We start from the raw sequence: 19914 nt of genomic DNA on the forward strand, positions 1-19914 counted from the left end.
GTTCTGCTAAAAGCTGTAATTATCTCACAAAAACACTTCTATACTCGAGAACTGAAAACCATTGAGATAGGGAAAAAGATTCTTGAGATCACCATTCCGCCTTGGTGAGATCTTTTCAGAAATATAGAGGTCCCAGTCTGGATCAGAATCGATTCCCAGACTTTAGTTATTTGTCAACTCGCGATTATACTTTACTTATGGTGTCTCACTTGCCGAGTGAAATGCAGAGGCCGTCAGGACAGGCACCAAAGGGTGCTATATGCTCCTTGACCGAACTTGGGAATCGCGCAGGGAGGGGTGACACCATACTGCCATGTTTAATTTGTGTTTGATTTTACCTGCTATAAACCGCAACATCATGAGTATTGTAAGAGTGTTACTTAAATGTTTTGACTATGTACCTTTATTTTACTGAACTTAAAACATGTTTGACTATGGACCTTTATGCTATTTGAAAATGTGTTACTAAGTGTTTTCATTTTACTTTACTTAAAGTTGTGTATGACTGTATACTGTCATTTTACTGTGAAAACCGAGTAAAAGAGGGACAGCATACTCCCTCTATGGTATAACCGAATTGTAATGACTGTATTTGCCGTATATTGCATTATATTTCAATGGAGGATGCAGAGTAATGTTTAGTTAGTATAAATGCAGGGAAGGTTGACTCTCGGGAGCCGGAATTTTGCTTACCTTGATTGACACTCAAGGAGCGTAGAGTGTCAACAGGGGGGATTGTAGGGAGCAAAATTCACCAGAACCCCCCCCTGTGTTTGGGCTCATTCGAAAGGAAATTTAATTTGGGACTATCTACTGAAAAGTTTGGAACTCTAAAGTGCTTATGGAAGAAACTACGAACTTTAATAGAGTTATGAACTTTTACAAGACAAATTCAAGCCTGTGGGCGAACCTAGGGAACAAAAGAAGCCCACTTGATTATTGGAACTGTCTGGGTGTGAGGACTGAGGTAACCTGTCTGGAAGAATGAGTATTTGGAAATCTTCCTCCACAAGAGACATTACCATCACAGTATCACCCAGAGATAGCTCCCCATCAACATGGGTCTGGACAAACCTTTTCAGCATATACATCACAAAGAGGCCCAATCCAATCTGTATGCAAAAGACTAAGCACAAAAGGACATTGCAATTACCAAACTAATATTTCCATCAGGAAACAGTTTTTCGAAGATCAACCCACCCAAGACATATCAACTTTAACGAGCCCGACAAAATATTACAAAGAAGAACCAAGCCCGCCAAAATTATACAAAGGATTGTGAACAGATTGGGCGGCAAGATTAGAACACTGAAATCGTATAACTGGCCACTGTTTTCAACAGAGGGAGAGAGAGAGAGTGAGATGAGAAGACGAAGAGAGATAGTGGGGGAGAGAGGTGCTCGCTACTGCCTCATCAAGACAAGGAGAGAAACCAATGTGACAGTTGTAAAACTAACTTCTCCAGCCTCGAAGTCTTGAAGTCCTGAAGGAAGGAAGAACGTCACCATCTACCATTAACTATCAGAAGGATTGGTAAGCATAGTCCCTGCCTGCTCTGTTGTTTAACCTAGCTAGAATTAGGTATTGGGAGGTGGGAGGTATCATTTTACTGTACCCCCTTTGAATGTGTAGTGTATGGTACTTTATTAGAGTGATTGTAAGTTTGGCTGTGTACTTTCTTACTAGAGTAATAAGCCTGTATTATCTTGACTGTAATAAAACCAAAGTTCTTTGCATCAAACCAGCGCCCTCTGCACTTTTGTCACACCCCCCAAATAAATCCAGAGTACAGAACCCAAGGGAGGGGGAGCGATTCGAAACCGCTCAAGTTGGTCAGAAGGGAACCTGACCCCCTCATAGAGACCACAACACACCCCAAACACCGTCCCCCCCACCCCCTTACACTACTGGGCATAAAACAGACAGTAGCTAATCGGAGAAAGTCAATGGAACAAAAATCGGGCGAGGTGTAAAATGGCCAGCCGATCGGCTACCTCTCATTGCCCGGCCAGCAGTAAAGTGACAACTCACTCTTATATTTTTTTTTTGCTCAAGTCCCTGGAGTGGTACTTGAACCTACAACCAATGCATATTTTAACCACTTAAAAATGTTTGGTACTACTACTGTGCAGAATTGCTCAAAAACTCAATCTGTGGTGAGCGGATTCTCCAGAATATATCCAGCTGTGAAGATATATTCACTCAAACTTCAACTCAGCTACACAATTACGGATGGTATGATATGGTAGGATATGATCACAGTAGATAGAAAATCAACACTGTGGTTTCAACCATTTCCCTTCACCCCCTGTATACACACTGAGAAAATGATGAGTGGGCCTCAAATAAAACCATAGGCTCCAATCAATTAAGCAGTATTAAGACTTTCTCCATCATAAATGCTTCATTAGGCTCTATGAAATGCTTTCCGTATCACAGAAATCATTGAAACTTACCACTGTGTTCCGAACACAGATGAGACTGCACACAGGGAGGTTAAAGTAACAGTGACCTCAGTCTTTAATAAGACACTCCAGAGTGAGGAACAGGCCTTAGGGGCAGGCTTATATATAGTGCTCCTAAGGGATGCTGGGATCCCTTGGGACTTCAGGGGATGCGCTCCCTGGTGGCGGAACATGGGAGTGCACGCTTTACAGATACACAACATCGCTCCCCCCCAAAGTCAAAGTGAAAACTATTTACAAGGTGAGGCAGTGGGGAGCCTTTCTTTCCCTGGTGGACCGCCTCGGTACAAATGTCTGTTCTGGTGTGTTGGCTGTGCCTGCGCCTTGCAGGGCTGCTGGGTGAGCCTGGCCTTGCTGGGCTGTTGGGCGTGATAGGTTCGATTTCCTGGTCCGGCGTGGTGTCGTTGATCCTTTGGATGTGTGTTGTGGGCTCGAAAAAGGTGGTGTCTACTATGGGTTGTTCAGGGCAGTCTGTGAACTGCAGCCTCGTTTGGTCCAGGTGCTTTCTGCAAATTTGCCCATTGTCTAGTTTGACTACAAACACCCTACTCCTTTCTTTAGCTATCACCGTGCCCACGATCCACTTGGGACCATGTCCATAGTTTAGCACATACACAGTGTCATTCAGATCAATTTCCTGTGACACAGTGGCGTGACCATCGTTTACATTTTGTTGCTGCCGCCTGCTCTCTACCTGATCATGCAGGTTGGGGTGAACCAGCGAGTGTCTGGTTTTAAGTGTCCTTTTCATGAGTAGCTCAGCCGGGGGCACCCCTGTGAGCGAGTGGGGTCTCGTGCGATAGCTGAGCAGTACTCGGGACAGGCGGGTTTGGAGTGAGCCTTCTGCGACTCATTTAAGGCCCTGTTTGATTGTTTGTACTGCCCGCTCTGCCTGCCTATTGGAGGCTGGTTTAAACGGAGCTGAGGTGACATGTTTGATCCCACTGCGGGTCATGAATTCTTTAAATTCGGCACTGGTGAAACATGGCCCGTTGTCACTGACCAGTATGTCAGGCAGGCCGTGGGTGGCAAACATACCCCTCAGACTTTCAATGGTGGCGGTGGCGGTGCTTCTCGACATTATTTCACATTTAATCCATTTTGAAAAAGCATCCACCACCACCAGGAACATTTTACCGAGAAACGGGCCCGCATAGTCGACATGGATCCTCGACCATGGTCTGGAGGGCCAGGACCACAAACTTAGTGGTGCCTCTCTGGGTGCGTTGCTTAACTGAGCACACACGCTGCATTGCCGTACACAGGACTGTAAGTCAGACTTGATACCGGGCCACCACATGTGGGATCTGGCTATCGCTTTCATCATTACTATACCTGGGTGTGTGCTGTGGAGATCCGAGATGAACGTCTCCCTGCCCTTTTTGGGTAGCACTATGTGGTTACCACACAATAGGCAGTATGCCTGAATGGACGGCTCGTCCTTTCACCACTGGAATGGATTAGCTCTTGCATTTCAACAGGGATGCTGGCCCAGCTCCCATGCAGTACACAGTTTTTTTACTAGGGACAGCAGAGGATCTTGGCTGGTCCATGTCCTAATCTGGCAGGCCGTGACAGGTGATTTATCATTTTCAAACGCCTCCGTGACCATCAACAAGGCTGCGGGCTGCGCCACCATCAACAAGTTTGCAGGCTGCGCCATTTCCACCCCCGTGGTGGGCAATGGTAGCCGACTGAGAGCATCCGCACAGTTCTCGGTGCCTGGCCGGTGGCGGATGGTATAGTTATACGCTGATAGCGCGAGTACTCACCTTTGTATGCGGGCTGAGGCATTAGTATTTATCCCCTTGTTTTCAGCGAACAGGGATATGAGGGGCTTGTGATCGGTTTCCAGCTCAAATTTGAGGCCAAACAGGCACTGATGCATTTTCTTTACCCTGAACACACACACTAATGCCTCTTTTTCAATCATGCTATAGGCCCTCTCGGCCTTAGACAAACTCCTGGAAGCAAAGACGACAGGTTGCAACTTCCCCGCAACGTTAGCTTGTTGTAATACACACCCGACTAAGTACGACGATGCATCACATGCTAGCACAAGTCTTTCACACGGGTTATACAATACAAGCAGCTTGTTGGAGCATAAAATGTTTCTGGCTTTCTCAAAAGCAATCACTTGGTTTTTTTCCCCATACCCAGTTCTCACCGTTATGTAATAACACATGTAGGGGCTCTAGGAGGGTGCTTAACCCCAGTAGGAAGTTACCAAAATAGTTGAGAAGTCCCAGGAACGACCGCAGCTCCATGACGTTCTGTGGCCTGGGCGCATTCCTGACAGCCTCTGTCTTGGCGTCTGTGGGCTGAATGCCGTCCGCCACGATCTTTCTCCGCAAAAACTCCATGTCTGTTGCCACGAAGATGCATTTCGACCTCTTCAGCCGTAGCCCTACGCGATCCAGTCGCTGGAGGACCTCCTCCAGGTTTTGTACGTACTCGACGGTGTCAGAACCCGTGACCAATATGTTGTCCTGAAAAACTACCATGTGTGGTACTTACTTGAGTAGGCTCTCCATATTTCTTTGGAAGATCGCTGCAACGGACCGAATTCCAAAAGGGCATCTGTTGTAGATGAACAGTCCCTTGTGCGTGTTGATGCAGGTGAGGCCCTTCGAAGACTCCTCCAGCTCCTGCGTCATGTAGGCCGAAGTCAGGTCGAGCTTGGTGAACGTCTTGCCTCCTGCCAGCGTCGCAAATAGGTCGTCTGCCTTAGGTAGCGGGTATTGGTCCTGTAGCGAGAAACGATGAATAGTTACTTTATAATCGCCGCAAATCCTGACAGTGCCATCACTTTTGAGTACTGGAACAATCGGGCTGGCCCACTCGCTGAATTTCACTGGGGAGATGATGCCCTCGTGTTGCAGCCAGTCCAGCTCGATTTCCACTCGCTCCCTCATCATGTGAGGTACCGCTCGAGTCTTGTGGTGAATGGGTATGCCAAGTGGTTCCGCACCTTCGCCCCGGAAAAGTTTCCAATGCCTGGCTCAGAAAGGGAAGGAAATTTGTTAAGAACCTGGGTACATGAGGTCTCATCGACATGTGATAGCGCTTGGATGTCATCCCATTTCCAGCGGATTTTGCCCAGCCAGCTCCTTTAAAGCAGTGTGGGGCTATCGCCCGGGACAATCCAGAGTGGCAGTTCGTGCACTGTGCCCTCGTAGGTGACCTTGACCATGGCGCTGCCCAGGACAGTGATAAGCTCTTTGGTGTACGTTCTCAGTTTTGTGTGGATGGGGCTCAGGGCTGATCTGAGTGCCTTTTGCACATCAGTCTCTCAAACATCTTTTTACTCATGATGGATTGGCTAGCGCCAATGTCCAGTTCCATGGCTACGGGTAAGCCACTCAGTTTTACGTTTAACATTATAGGTGGACATTTCATCGAAAATGTGTGCTTCAGCATCTGCCTCCTCTCTCTGAGGCTCGAAATTGCTTTGATCCACCATGGACCGATCTTCCTCTGCCACGTGGTGGTTAGTAGGTTTTGCAGAGCTTGCAGTTCATCTGCAAGCTCGTTGGAGGTGCCCCATTGTTCCACAGCTCTTGCAAACATACCCTTTGAAGCGGCCTGATTAGGCTGAATGGAAGCCTCCACAACACCAACAAGGTGTGAATTGCCTTGCATTCATCCTTTGTTGCGGACTCTGAGTCATCTGGGTCACCTGAGGCCTGCTGGCAGTTGCAGACTCGTGGGTTCTGCCCTGTACATTTCTGCTCTCAAACACAGTTCCAGTTAATTTATGAACATTGCTAGCAATTGTGCGCTGAGAGATTTGTTTGGTGTTGTCACTGGTGGACATAAATGCCTGTGCTATCGCAATGGCCTTACTGAGGGTCGGTGTCTCTACAGAGAAAAGTTTTCGTAGGATGATCTCGTGGCCAATGCCCAGTACAAAAAAGTCTCTGAGCATTTGCTCCAGGTAGCCATCAAACTCACATTGTCCTGCAAGTCGCCTTAGCTCGGTGACGTAGCTTGCCACTTCCTGACCTTCAGATCGCTGACACGTGTCGAACCGATACCTCGCCATCAGCACGCTCTCCCTCCGGTTAAGATGCTCCCGAACCAGTGTACATAGCTCCTCATACAACCTATCTGTGGGTTTCACCAGAGCCAGAAGATTCTTCATGAGGCTGTAGGTCAGTGCCCCGCAGACCGTGAGGAAGACCGCTCTCCTTTTTGCAGTGCTTCCTTCTCCGTCAAGCTCGTTGGCTACAAAGTACTGGTCTAGCCATTCGACATAGGCTTCCCAGCCCTCACCCTCCGAGAACTTCTCCAGGATGTCCACAGTTTGCTGCATCTTTGCGTTGGATTCGTATTCTCGTTGCCAGTTATTGTGTTCCTAACGCAGATGAGGCTGCACACAGGGAGGCTAAAGTAACAGTGACTTTAATCTTTAATAAGACACTCTAGAGTGAGGAACAGGCCTTAAGGGCCGGCTTATATACAGTGTTCCCAAGGGAAGCTGGGATCCCTTGGGACTTCAGGGGATGCGCTCCCTGGTGGCGGAGTGCATGCTTTACAGATACACAACACTTACAGCACAGAAGGAGGCCATTCAGCCCGTAGAGCCTATGCAGAATCTTTGAAAGAGCAGTCAAACTTAGTCCCACAGCCTCACTTTTTGCCCGTAATCCTGAAAGTTCTTCATCCTCAAGTATCTGTCCTACTCCCTTTTAAAATTATTTATGGAATCTGCTTCTACCACATTTTCAGGTAGAGCATTCCAGATCTTGACAACTCTTAGAGAAAAAAAATTCTCCTTCTCGCCCCTCTAGATATTTTGCCAATAATTTTAAATCTATGACCTCTAGTTATTGACTGACTTGCCAAAGGGAATGGTTTTTCTCCATCTACTCTATCAGAACCTCTCATCTTGGAAACCTCTATTAGGTCACCTTTTAACCTTCTCTGATGCAGGAGAACAGTCCTAATATTTCCAACCTCTCCTCATAACTGAAGCCCTAATTCCTGGTAACATTCTGGTAAACATCCTCTGTACCCTTTCTAAGGCATTTACATCTTTCCTGATGTGTGGTGCCCAGAGTTGTGAACAATACTCCAGCTGACGCCTAACCAGTGATTTTTAAAGTTCTAGCATGATCTCCACATATGCATCTACTGCACTACCTTGATCAACCTTTTCTATTATCTCATTAAATAATTCAATCAAGTTCGTCAGTCACAATTGCGTTTAACAAATCCATGCTGCCTCTTTTTGATTAGCCCATGCCTTTCCAAATGAAGTTTATTTTGTCCCTGATAAGGATTTCCAATAACTTCCCACCAACTATGTTAGGCTGAATGGCCTGTGGATTCCCGGTTTATCCCTCTCCCCTTTCTTGAATAGTGGCATAACATTAGCAACCCTCCAGTCCTCTGGTACTACTCCTGTATCCAATGAGGATTTAAAGATTGTGACCAAGACAGCTACTATTTCTACCTTTGCTTCTTTCAGCAAACTTGGATGCATTCCATCTGGACCACGTGACTTACCAACTTTTAGTAATGCTAATCTTTTTAGTACATCTTCTCTATCTACTACTATCCTGTCCATAACTTCACTCTCCTATATCAGTGTAACCTTCATAACATCTACTTCCTTTGTGAAAGCAGATGCAAAATACTTATTTAATACTTTTGCTGTGTCCTCTGCCTCTACATGAAGATTTCCCTTTGGATTTTTAATAGACCTAACGTTTTCACTTGCTAACCTCTTACATTTTATGGGCCCAAGTCTTGGGTGGAGTTGCTCCTAGTTTTTTGGAGCAACTAGTTTAGTTTGGAGTATGTTAGAAATTGCAATTCTCGGATATTAGTTTGCTCCAGTTCTAGTGAGTTAGTTTAGGTTGGCTTTAGACAAGGTACTTCTTTTTCAAAAGGGGGTGTGCCCAGCCACTCAGGCCTGTTTTGCAAGTTTCGGCAGTGAAAACTTACTACAAACTAACTTAGGATGGAGTAAATGTCCACTTTTGTAAGTTCTGAAAAACCTTACCTAGAGTTAAGTTTAGTGCAGGCACAGCCAGAGACGGCGGGTGGGAAGCATTAAACACAAAGGACACATCAACATCACAACAGCGGGGGGTAAGGGAAGTTAGAGGACTTTCCATAAACACCTTCACAACAACATTAAAGAAGCAAAGTACATTTAAAGCACTAAGCACTAAACAAAGCAGTACATTTAAAGCACCAAGCACTAAATGAAGCACAAAAAGTAATAAGCAATTAATTAATAAAAAATAGAAGGAACCCTGCACCTAAAGCACCAAGACCAAAGTAATAAGTACACAATCAATAAAAAATAGAAGTCCTACCTTTATGTGAAGGGAAGGTGTCTCGGTCAGTGTCTCTCTCTGTAGTGTCTCGCTCTCTCTGTATCTGACAGTGAGGAGTGCCGGGGGGGGGTGGGGGGGGGGGGTGTGTCTGTGTGTGTCTGTGTGTGTGTGTATGTGTGGGAGTGGGGTGGAGTGGGGGTGGGAGGGTGTGTGTGTGTGGGGGGGAGGTGGTGGGAGGGATTATGTGTGTGTGGGGAGAAGGGTGTGTGTGTGTGCGTGGTGGGGGGGTGTGTGTGGGGGGATGGGAGGGGTGTGTGAGTGGGGGGATGGGAGGGGTGGTGTGTGTGGGGGGTGGGAGGGGTGTGTGAGTGTGGGGGTGGGTGGGAGGGGTGTGTGTCTGCGTGGGGGGGGGATGTGGGGGTGTGTGTGTGTGGGGTGTGGGGGAGAGGCTGGAAGGAGGCACCCCTGCTCTCTCCTCCGGCCCTTCGATCATTGAGTGCCCCCCAACCCACGCTCCTCCATCCCTGTTGCCACGCTCCTCCCCTCCCCACCCCGGTTGCCACGCTCCCCCCCTCCCCACCCACCCCGGTTGCCATGCTCCCACCCCGGTTGCCACGCGCCCCCCAACCCCTCCCGGTACCCATGCCCCCCCCCTCCCGGTATCCACGCCCCCCCCTCCCGGTATCCACGCCCACGCCCCTCCTCCCCCCCTCCCGGTATCCACGCCCCCCCTCCCCGTCCCCCTCCCCTCCCCATCCCCCTCCCCTCCCCATCCCCCTCCCCTCCCCCACACACTCCCGAGCCATTGCGCAGGCGTGCATGCTCCAGCGCGCCTGCGCATTGCTGCCGGCTCTGAGAAGAAGGCATGATCCCTAGCCCCGCCCCCCTGCAGGCAGTCTCCTCCCCAGGGAGACTACGCTGCGCCATGCTACTCCACGCCATGGTCCAGGAGGACTGGAGAATTGCTGCAAAATATTCCGGTACACCTTCGAACCCAGGCAGGTCACATAAGTCTCGGAGGTGCACCGTTTTCACCAGATGCCGAAACTTGGGCCCTTAATGTTTATAAAATATTTTAGTGCTCAATTTAATGTTGCCTGCTAATCTTTTCTTATAACCTCTCTTTGCCGCCCACATTACCTTTTTAAATTCCCTCCTGTACTTCCCATAATCTTTCTGGTTCTGACATCTTGCTCCTGTCATTTGTCATAATCCTCATTTTTCTGTTTTATTTTAATGTTTATTTTAATTTTTATCCAGGGTGCTTTAGCTTTGGATGCTCTATCTTTTCCCTTCAAAGGAATGTGCATAGTTTGCACCTGAACTTTCTCTTCCCTGAATGTCCTCCATTGCTCAATTACTGCTTTGCCCTACAATTGCATTTTACAATCTTATTGTGCTAGGTCCCTTCTTAAATCACTGAAGTTACTCTTCCCCAGTTGAGCATTTTTATCTTTGATAGTTTCTGGTCTCTTTCCATAATTACTCTAAACCAAATGATGTTGAGGTCACTGTTAACGAGACAATCTCCCAATGTAACATACTCCATTTCCCCTACTTAGGGGCCAAGTTTCGGCCTGAGTTGCTCCTGTTTTTTTGGAGCATCTGGTTTAGAATGGAGTATCTTAGAAATGACAATTCTCGGCATTTAGTTTGCTCCAGTTCTCATCAGTTAGAACAGTTTCAGTTTGGAACAGGTTTTTTTTTTCAAAAGGGGCCGTGTCCGGCCACTTATGCCAGTTTTGAAAGTTTAGGCAGCGAAAACATACTCCAAACTTTCTTAGAATGGAGTAAGTGTAGATTTTTGTACGCTCAGAAAAACCTTGTCTACACTTAGAAAATCAGGCATAGGTTACAAATCAGGCGTAGGGAATGCGAGGGGTTTAAAGGGAAGTTTACAAACATTAAAACTTCAGTTTTACAAATAAAGAGCCATCATCAATAATAAATGATAAATACATCAATAAATCAACCAATAAATATATCAAAAAAAATTAATTAAAACAATTTTAAAAATAAAAAAAAATCAATAAATAAAACATTTTCTACTTACTGACTGCAGCACCGGGAGCTCTCCAACAATGTGCTGGGACCGCCCCCCCACTGTGTCTCTGTCAGTGTCTCTATCTCCCTGTCTGTCTCTGTGTGTGAGTCTCTCACTCTCTGTCTGTCACTGTCTGTGTTTCTGACAGCAAGGGGAGGGGATGGAGGGGGAGGGAGAGGAGGGGGTTGGAGGGGGGTGGAGAGGGGGTGGAGGGAGGAGGAGGGGGGAAGAGGGGGAGGGGGGGAGGAGGGAGAGAGGAGGGCAGGGAGAAGGGAGGGGAGGGGGGAGAGGGGAGGAGAGGGGAGGAGGGGGGGGGAGAGCGGAGGTCGGGGGGGAGCGGAGGTCGGGTCGGGGGAGAGCGGAGGTCGGGTCGGGGGTGGGGAGGGTGGAGAGCGGAGGTCGGGTCGTGTGGGGGGAGAGAGCAGAGCTCGGGGGGGGGAGCAGAGGTCGGGGGGGGAGCGTAGGTCGGGGGGGGGGGAGCGGTCGGTTCGGGGGGGGGGAGCGGTCGGGTCGGGGGGGGGGAAGGTTGGGTTTGGGTCGTGGTGGGGGGGGGGTCGGGTCCGGTCCTGGGCGGAGGGGGGGGTAGCGGGAGTCGAGTCGGGTCGGGTCCAGTCGGGAGGAAGCAGGAGCTGGGCGTGGGAGGCAGCCTTATGCATGCAGCCCCAGTGAGGCCATTCGGCCAGGGCTAGGGGCTGCGTGCTTCAGCCCCTCCCACACAGTTTCGGGCGCCAGGAGCTATTGCACATGCGCGGCCACTGTAGCGCGCATGTGCAGAGGTCCCGGCACTGTTTTCAGCGCAGGGACCTGGCTCCGCCCCCCACAGCTTGTGCTGCGCCGTTCTAGGCGTGGCCTGAAACTTGGGCCCTTAGTTTCTCAGAACCAGATCTAACACTGTTTCCTTCCTTGTTGGACCGGAGATATATTGATCATGAAAGTTCTCCTCAACACATAACAGAAATTCCTTTCCTTCCCTAGCCTTAGCACTATGTTTTTCCCAATCTATATTAAAATAATTAAAGTCACATAATATTGCTACTTTATTTTTGTTACATCCCTTTGAAATTTGCCAACAAATTTCCTCATCAATCTCCTTCTCACTGTTGAGAGTTCTATTAAAAAAAAACTCCCAGAATGGAACAGCTCCCTCTCTATTCCTTAACTCAAGTCAAATAGATTCAGCCCTAGAACCATCTAGTCTATTCTTTCTATTTAGAACTGTAGCATCATCCTTAAACAATTCTGCCATGCCCCATCCTTTTTTCCCTTCTCTATCATTCCTAAATACATGATAACCAGGAATATTAAAAATCCATTCCTGGCCTTTTTTGAGCCATATCTCTGTTGATGCAACCACGTCATAATCCCATGTGGCAACCTTATTAGTTACACTGTGGACATTGATGTACATACAATTTAATCCCACCTTCCTCACTTTTGCTATTTTCTTCAATCTGGTCCCTGTAATTTTTGGGATATTTCAATGTTCTGCTGTTTATATCTCTGTCCTCTCTGATCTCATTGCTGCTCCTTTCTGCTGTTTGCTGGTTCCTCTCCTGATGATGCAAATGGTTACAAATAGATAGACTGATGAGAAACTTCATTGTTTTTAGCTAAAATTGTGCTATTTTCAGCTAAATGTACTTTCTTTTTATTCATTAAGTGCTGATTTGTAAATAACAAAATGGCAGGTGGAGAAAAAAGAATCTTGTTAAGGGCTTGCTAACCATTTATCAATATTGGGTATGTTCTTGTTAAATCATTTTATGCAGCAACAGTTTTCTTCCTCAACCAAAACAGAACTTTAGACTACAGATCTGACAATGCATTTGCACTTCACAGGTTTAGTGTGCTGCAAAACTGAAACCTCTTCTCTCCAATGCTAAATTTGGAGTGTAAATCGAGTGCAAAGATCCAAAGTGACCCAAAGCAAAGTGGGGTGAGATTAGCTCTTCTGGAGAGTTTCACTTAACTTCTTCTCTCGTGTTAGTTTAGGCCTTGATGCCAGATTCAGGCTACATTTACACAATTTACACCAATGCTACGGTTGTATTGTGAATGCACTGTGAGTTGCAAGCTATCTAATTGTATAATTTCCTCTGTGCTAATCCACACACTGGTAATGTACTTCAACAGTGAGTCTCATTGGCATACATCATCATCATAGGCAGTCCCTCAAAACGAGGATGACCTGCTTCCACGCCAAAAAGGGATGAGTTCACAGGTGTTTCAATGAAGGACCTAATATTCCAGATCCCGAACTACATCTTGAAGGGTGGAAGACACCTGTGCGTGGATTATTTTAACGTGTGGTGGCCGTTGCACATCAGCCACCACACGGGCTTGACAGAGCTAGATCTTGGTCCAGTGGTAAGGATTAACCAAGACGATTGGCACACACGCAGACAGTAAAGTTCCCTTGCCAATTTCTCAAAGGTGCAGGCAATCATCAATTAGACATGTGGGCTCCTTAGGCCATGTAGTACCCTACAGAAATAGAAAAGTATATCACTCACTCCAAGTGTCCGTACTGTGTTAGGCCAATTGAAACATCTTCGCTGTTGACACGAGGGAACAACCATCCTGTGCCAGGTGAACGTTAAAAATCTGTTGCATTGGCCCGGAATTTGCTGCAATGGCACCATTGATGAGAAACGCATAAAGTTAGACCATTGTAATCCCCGATCCTCCCATGGCAAAATTATGCCACAAATTGCTGGAAAAATCATTAAAATATGCCTCAGTGAGCATCGCGGTGGATTGGGAATGACCAAAGTAAAAAACCATTGTGATGTGATGCTACTCTGGCCTGGAAGTGTTTAAAATAGATGTTTCAAGGTTGCACTGATGGGCAAAAACAAACAAATTTCTAATTATAGAGATCTGATTCATCTTACAGACTGTCTGGTTAGTTCATTAGATGGAATTATAACCCTCCCCATCCCCAGTCCCCCCACCCCCCGCTCTTCCCATTGAGGTTATAGAAACAAGATGAAAATCGAAAGATTTTCAGCTTCAATTTCACAAGCTGTCTATAATCTCAGTGCTATTTCTGATTTACTGCTTGGATTTTAATAAGGTATAAATGAGTACACTGCGATGACTAACAACCACATTCAAAATGCACACGATTTTCAGATCAAATTACAAAAAAAAGGTCACAATCGCACAGTAGTTTAAGACTAGAAACCGGCAACCCACTTGACCATATATATAATTTCTGTTACTTTGCACATCAGCGACCCCAGACACTGTCAGAACTGCACTACTGAATAATAAAAAAAGCGTCGAATAAGGGCAACTCAATTATTTCTTAATTTGAACGGTAAACTATGATTTCTGTGAATGCACTAAACTGAACCCACCAGTGCCATTCAGTGATGGTCTAAGTAGCTGTGACGACTACAGTGGCCTCAATTCAACAAACTCGATCTCGCCATTGGTGGACGGGGCTAAAATAATTAGTTGTTCAAAATTTTCAGCGAGGATCTCTGTGGAGCAGTGCAAAAGTCCCAGCAAATTATGGTGTGGTGTACATAACGGCATAACTCACTCACGACATAATTTCCTGGAATTTCTGCGCCATAATAATGATGCATGCTGTAGATGTGCCATTACTATGACGAAGAAATTCTAGGAAATAATGGTTCAATATTCAGTTGGCCAGCTGGATGGATGGCTCATGGGGAATTCTAGCTATCTTCTTTCACTTTGCCTGATGACACTGGTTGTTATGATAACCAATAGGACCAAAGGCAGTGTGCTCACTGAGCAGTGTTACATAGAAATTACAACACGGAAACAGAACGTTTGGCCTAATGACTCATTATTGGTGTTTATCCTCCACATAAAAGAAAGGCTTGAATTTATATAGCACCTTGCTCAACCACATAGGAAGCTCCTGAGATATGGGAAGTGGTCCACGTTGTCCAGGGCCGCGCCGTGAATCTTGATGACTGGGGGACAGTGCTGTGTGGTGAGGACAGGCTGGTGGTGTATTTGAGTGCCAAAAGGTTGGCATGCTCGATGTGCATGCCTGGCCTTATGGACTCAAGCAATGCCCCAAATTGGTCCCTGTGCCTAATTTAGGCTGCCAGCACTATTCGCCCTGTTGATTGGCAGCTTGACTAATAGAGTTGTGAATACATTTAAATACATCCCTGATGACATTTAAAAGAAGCCTACACCTCTCAAAGGAAAGGTTCACTTTGGCTGCAGGCAATTGGAAGAGACAACTTCTGAACATGGCAGGCAAAGGAGAAGCTGCAAGAGCCCTCCAGTCTTCTGAAGCTGCCTAGGAGGTATTGGTGGAAGGAGGTTGGCAGGAGGAGGGACATTCTCTTTCCACCCAATGGGTGGAAGATCTCTAGGTAAGCTGCCCAGCACACGTGAGTGCCAGAAGCATTGCACCGGTGACCTGGCTGCATTGCAGAATAAAGTTGACAAGGCTAGCTAAGGTAACCCTACCAATTCATTTCTCTCATTTGTCTCACTACCTGTAGCCCCAGCACTTACAACCCTCCCTTCACTCTTCTCCAATCACTGCAGCACACTCCACCTCCTTCTGCTGCTACTATAACATTCAGCATCTGCCACTCCTCATGATTATTTCCCTCACCTCCTAACACCTGTGTCATTGTTCACATACCAGATACACTATTTTACCCTGATAGGCAGACCTCAATACATCTCACTAGATTACCTCTAATGCACATCCTTCTTTCTTGCAGGACGCGCTTGCATGCAGTAAGAGGGAGCAGAGGGCCACAGGAGGATGATGAATGACCCTACTCATTCTGCCCCACTCAAAGACAGTGAGATGGACATCGTGGGCAGGGTGCGTGTCAGGAGCATGAGACTGGCAAGGCTAGAGGACATGTTCTGCAGGGTTTTTGGCCATCTTTCTCTTGTTCCATCTCACAGAACTCTTATTGTCACACACTATGCATGACAAAGTGCTTCTGCTTTTAGTAACCGCTCATCTGTTTCTGCTTACAGATCAGGGCGGTGAGAGAACAGAGGAAGAAGTGGATAGCACATTAGAAGAAGAAATGCCACTTGACCGTACCCTTACAAGCACCAGCTCAGAGACTGGCACCCCGTGTAGTTCAGAGAGGGTAGGCTTAGAGGGGTCTGAACTGGGAGATGCAGCCAGCAGTAGTAGTGTGCAGGAGCAAGGGCAGGGATATCTAGTGGCCCAAGAAGTGGCTCACTGGAGGGAGAGCTCAAGTACTAGCACTAAGTTTGTGCAGTCAGAGATGATGGAGGGGTCCAACCCCCAACTTATGAGACCATGTAATCAAAAAAAACTAGCACACAGCCAAGATAGCCAAAGAATTAGGCTGGAGACACCCCAACAGCCCATGAAGCCTAATCAGAGACTTAACTTAATGGAGCTGATGATCCCTTTAAATATCACTGTTATAGACCTTTTCCCGACTGTGAGCACTATGTTTTGGTAGTGAGGTTAGGTACTGCAGAATCAGGCGCTCCTAGACAACAATGTCACAAAGGAACCTGATTCAGGCACAGAGCTTTTATTAACTTGTTTTAATGAGGCCACAGTTTGTTTCAGGTGGCAGCCAGGGATGCCAAATGAGTGCCCAGCCCAATATAGTGCATTTCTAGTGCTCACCAAGAGAGTGCTAGTTCAAACTGAAAGAGGACAGAGTGGCCTCTGGGTCCCAGGACAGAGTTGAGTGCTGGTACTATGCTTTTGGGCTCTTAGACTTGGTCAGGTCAGTGGCCGGGGCTGCCGTGGCTGATTTTCTGCCCAGTAATTGATTCTGCATGCCTCCTGGTTCTTCATTTCCATAGAGATACCTCCAGCAGTGCTTCATCCGGTGCTCTGCCTCAAGAGTTAGCTTTCTGACTCATTCGCCCTCCATACCTGTCTCCAATTATTACCAGGACATTTCCATCCTTCTCATCCACACCTATGGAACTTGAGTTTCCCTGTGTCCATTCGCGTGCGTGCTTTGGCTGCCACTCTGTACCAGAGCCCATCACTTCTATTTCCCCCTTTCCTTCCTCTTTTTTCTTCTTTTCTATTTACCCCTCTGAGACCCCTCTCTCCTGTCATCATGCCTCCTTTCACTCCCCTCTCCTGGGTACTCTGCCCTCCCAAATTACTACCCCAACCCTTCAGCACTCCTCAACTTTTCTGCCGTTATCCCAGGCCTGGCTTCCTCTTAGATAAGCCTACAGCTTCCCTCTATGGCTTTCTTGGCATCCTCTGAAGGGCCCATCGAGGCACTCATCGCTGCCTCCTCATGAGCAGCAACCCCAACTGTTGCATCCTGCTCTTTCACTGACATTCCCACCCAGCTGGAGATTAATCTTCCCATTGCACTCATCCCCCTAACCTCCTCCCCAGTGCTGACGCAGCGGACTCTGTCAGTGGATCAGCTATCACCGATGCTCTCCGCTTTGTCCTCCAGAATATCTATTCACTTGTGAACAAGGCCCTTGCCACCCATGAGCTTATTGTGAATCATTGCATCGACATCATGGCCTTGAAGGAAACCTGGCTGACAGGTGATGACACCTTCCCCCTAATTGAAGCCTCCCCTCCTGGCTATACCTTCCACCACTTACCTCGTCCAGACCGTCACAGTGGCGGTGTGGCTCTTATCACCAAATCACACTGTGGTCTGTCCCCCTACAGCTCTGGCACCTTGTCCTTCATTGAGCATCTCACCTTGTTCCACCCCTCTCGTCTCTCATTTAGAATCCTTGTTCTTTACCACTGGTCCAGTAGCAAGTCAAGTTTCTCAGCAAGATATCTTCACTACTTTTCCCCCTCAGCCTCTGCACCGAACAAATTCTTATCCTCGATGATTTCAACCTCTATCTCAATTCAGCATGCTCTCTCTCTTCTAAGTTCACTGCCCTCCAATCCTCCCCAAATCTCTCCCTCCATATAAACTCCCATACCCATGGACAACTCCTTGACTTCGCCATCTCACATGGCCTCGCTACTCCCATCATGTCAACCACAGGTGTATGGCTTGGTGTCAAATTTCTCTCTGATAATGGCTCCTGTGAAACACCTTGGGATGTTTTACTACGTTAAAGTTGCTGTTATTGTTGTCCCATGTTGGAAAAATCCGCTACAAAAATGGTCATGTTTGCGCCAGTTTTATACCTGATAAATGGACAAATGGATTGCAATTTCGCCCCGAGAGAAATTTCTTCTTCTGAAGAATTGGTGACCAGTTAGCAGGCTTTTGCAATTGAGATGCTGTAACAGCTTTTTATTCACAATGGTTCCCATGACCTCTGACATGGTTAGTATCAGCGATACTGGTCTGTTGTTGTTGGCCATTAGAATTTGATCTCTTTTTGTGGATAAGCACAATGTTTTTTGTTTTTCACTTAGACAGGATAACACTCGGATACAATTGAAATAGATGAGCCAGGAAAATGGCTACTTCCTCAGCTGGGGCTTTGAAAATCTAAACACCTAGGCCACCAAAGTAACTGTTATCTTGGGATTAAGGGTTTGAAGGAGACACTTACATTTCCTGATTTAGTTCATTGCAGTGCTCCACATGAATGAAACTTTTAGTATCTGATCTTATTCGTAATATAGCTTCTGGCACAAAAATGTTGAATAGCCCTGCTTTGATTGCATAAGTGTGGCAATTGATAATTTTAAAGGGGGTGCAGAACAGAGAGATCTGGAAGTGCACGTACACAAATCTTTGAAGGTGACAGGACAAGATGAGAAGGCTGTTAAAAAAGCATACAGGATCCTTAGCTTTATAAATAGAGGCATTGAGTACAAAAGCAAGGAAGTTATGCTAAACCTTTAGAAATCACTGGTTAGGCCGCAGCTGGAGTATTGTGTCCATTTCTGGGCATAACACTTTAAGAAGGATGTCAAGGCCTTAGAGAGGGTGCAGAAGAGATTTGCTAGAATGGTACCAGGAATGCGGGATTCAGTTATGTGGAGAGACTGGAGAAGCTGGGGTTGTTCTCCTTAGAGCAAAGAAGGTTAAGGAGGGATTTGATAAGAGGTGTTCAAAACCATGACAGGTTTTGATAGAGTAAAACGGCAAAACTATTTCCAGTGGCTAAGGTTTGGTAACCAGAGGACACTGATTTAAGATAATTGGCAACAGAACAGAGGCGACATGGGGAATTATTTTGTGGAACAATTTGTTATGATTTTGAATGCACTGCCTGAAAGGGTGGAGGAAGCAGATTCAATAGTAACTTTCAAGAAGGAATTGGATAATTACTTGAAGGTGAAAAATTTACAGGGCTATGGGATAGGGAAAGGGTATGGGACTAATTGGATAGCTCTTTCAAAGAGCCGACACAGGCATGATGGGCCAAATGGCCTCCTTCTGTGCTGTAACATTCTCTGATTATAAGAAGTGTCTTTGGGGCCAAGTTTCGGCCTGAGTTGCTCCTGTTTTTTTGGAGCAACTGGTGTAGAATGGAGTATCTTAGAAATTTGAATTCTCGGCATTTAGTTTGCTCCAGTTCTAGTCAGTTAGAACAGTTTCATTTTGGAACAGAATTTTTTTTCAAAAGGGGGCGTGTCCGGCCACTTACACCTGTTTTCAAAGTTTAGGCAGTGAAAACTTACTCCAAACTAACTTAGAATGGAGTAAGTGAAGATATTTGTACGTTTGAAAAAACCTTGTCTAAACTTTAGAAAATCAGGCGTAGGTTACAAAGACGTAGGGAATGTGTGGGGGGGGGGGGTGTTTAAAGGGAAGTTTACAAACATTAAACACTTCAGTTTTACAAATAAAGAGCCATCATCAATAATAAATGATAAATACATCAATAAATCAACCAATAAATCAATCAAAAAACATTAATAAAAAATTAAAAAAATTAAAAAAATCAATAAATAAAACATTTTCTACTTACCGACTGCAGCACCGGGAGCCCTCCAACAGCATGCTGGGATGCCCCCCCCCCCCCCCCCCCCCCCCCCCAGTGTGTCTCTGTCAGTGTCTCTCACTCTCTGTCTGTCAGTGTCTGTGTTTCTGACAGCGAGGGGAGAGGGAGAAGGGGGGTGGGAGGGGGAGAAGGGGAGGGAGGGGGAGAAGGGGGGGTTGGGGGAGGAAGGAGGAGGGATGTAGAGGGGGGGTAGGAT

This window comes from Pristiophorus japonicus, chromosome 7 (genome assembly GCF_044704955.1).
Source record: "Pristiophorus japonicus isolate sPriJap1 chromosome 7, sPriJap1.hap1, whole genome shotgun sequence".
Classification (NCBI taxonomy): Eukaryota; Metazoa; Chordata; class Chondrichthyes; family Pristiophoridae; genus Pristiophorus; species Pristiophorus japonicus.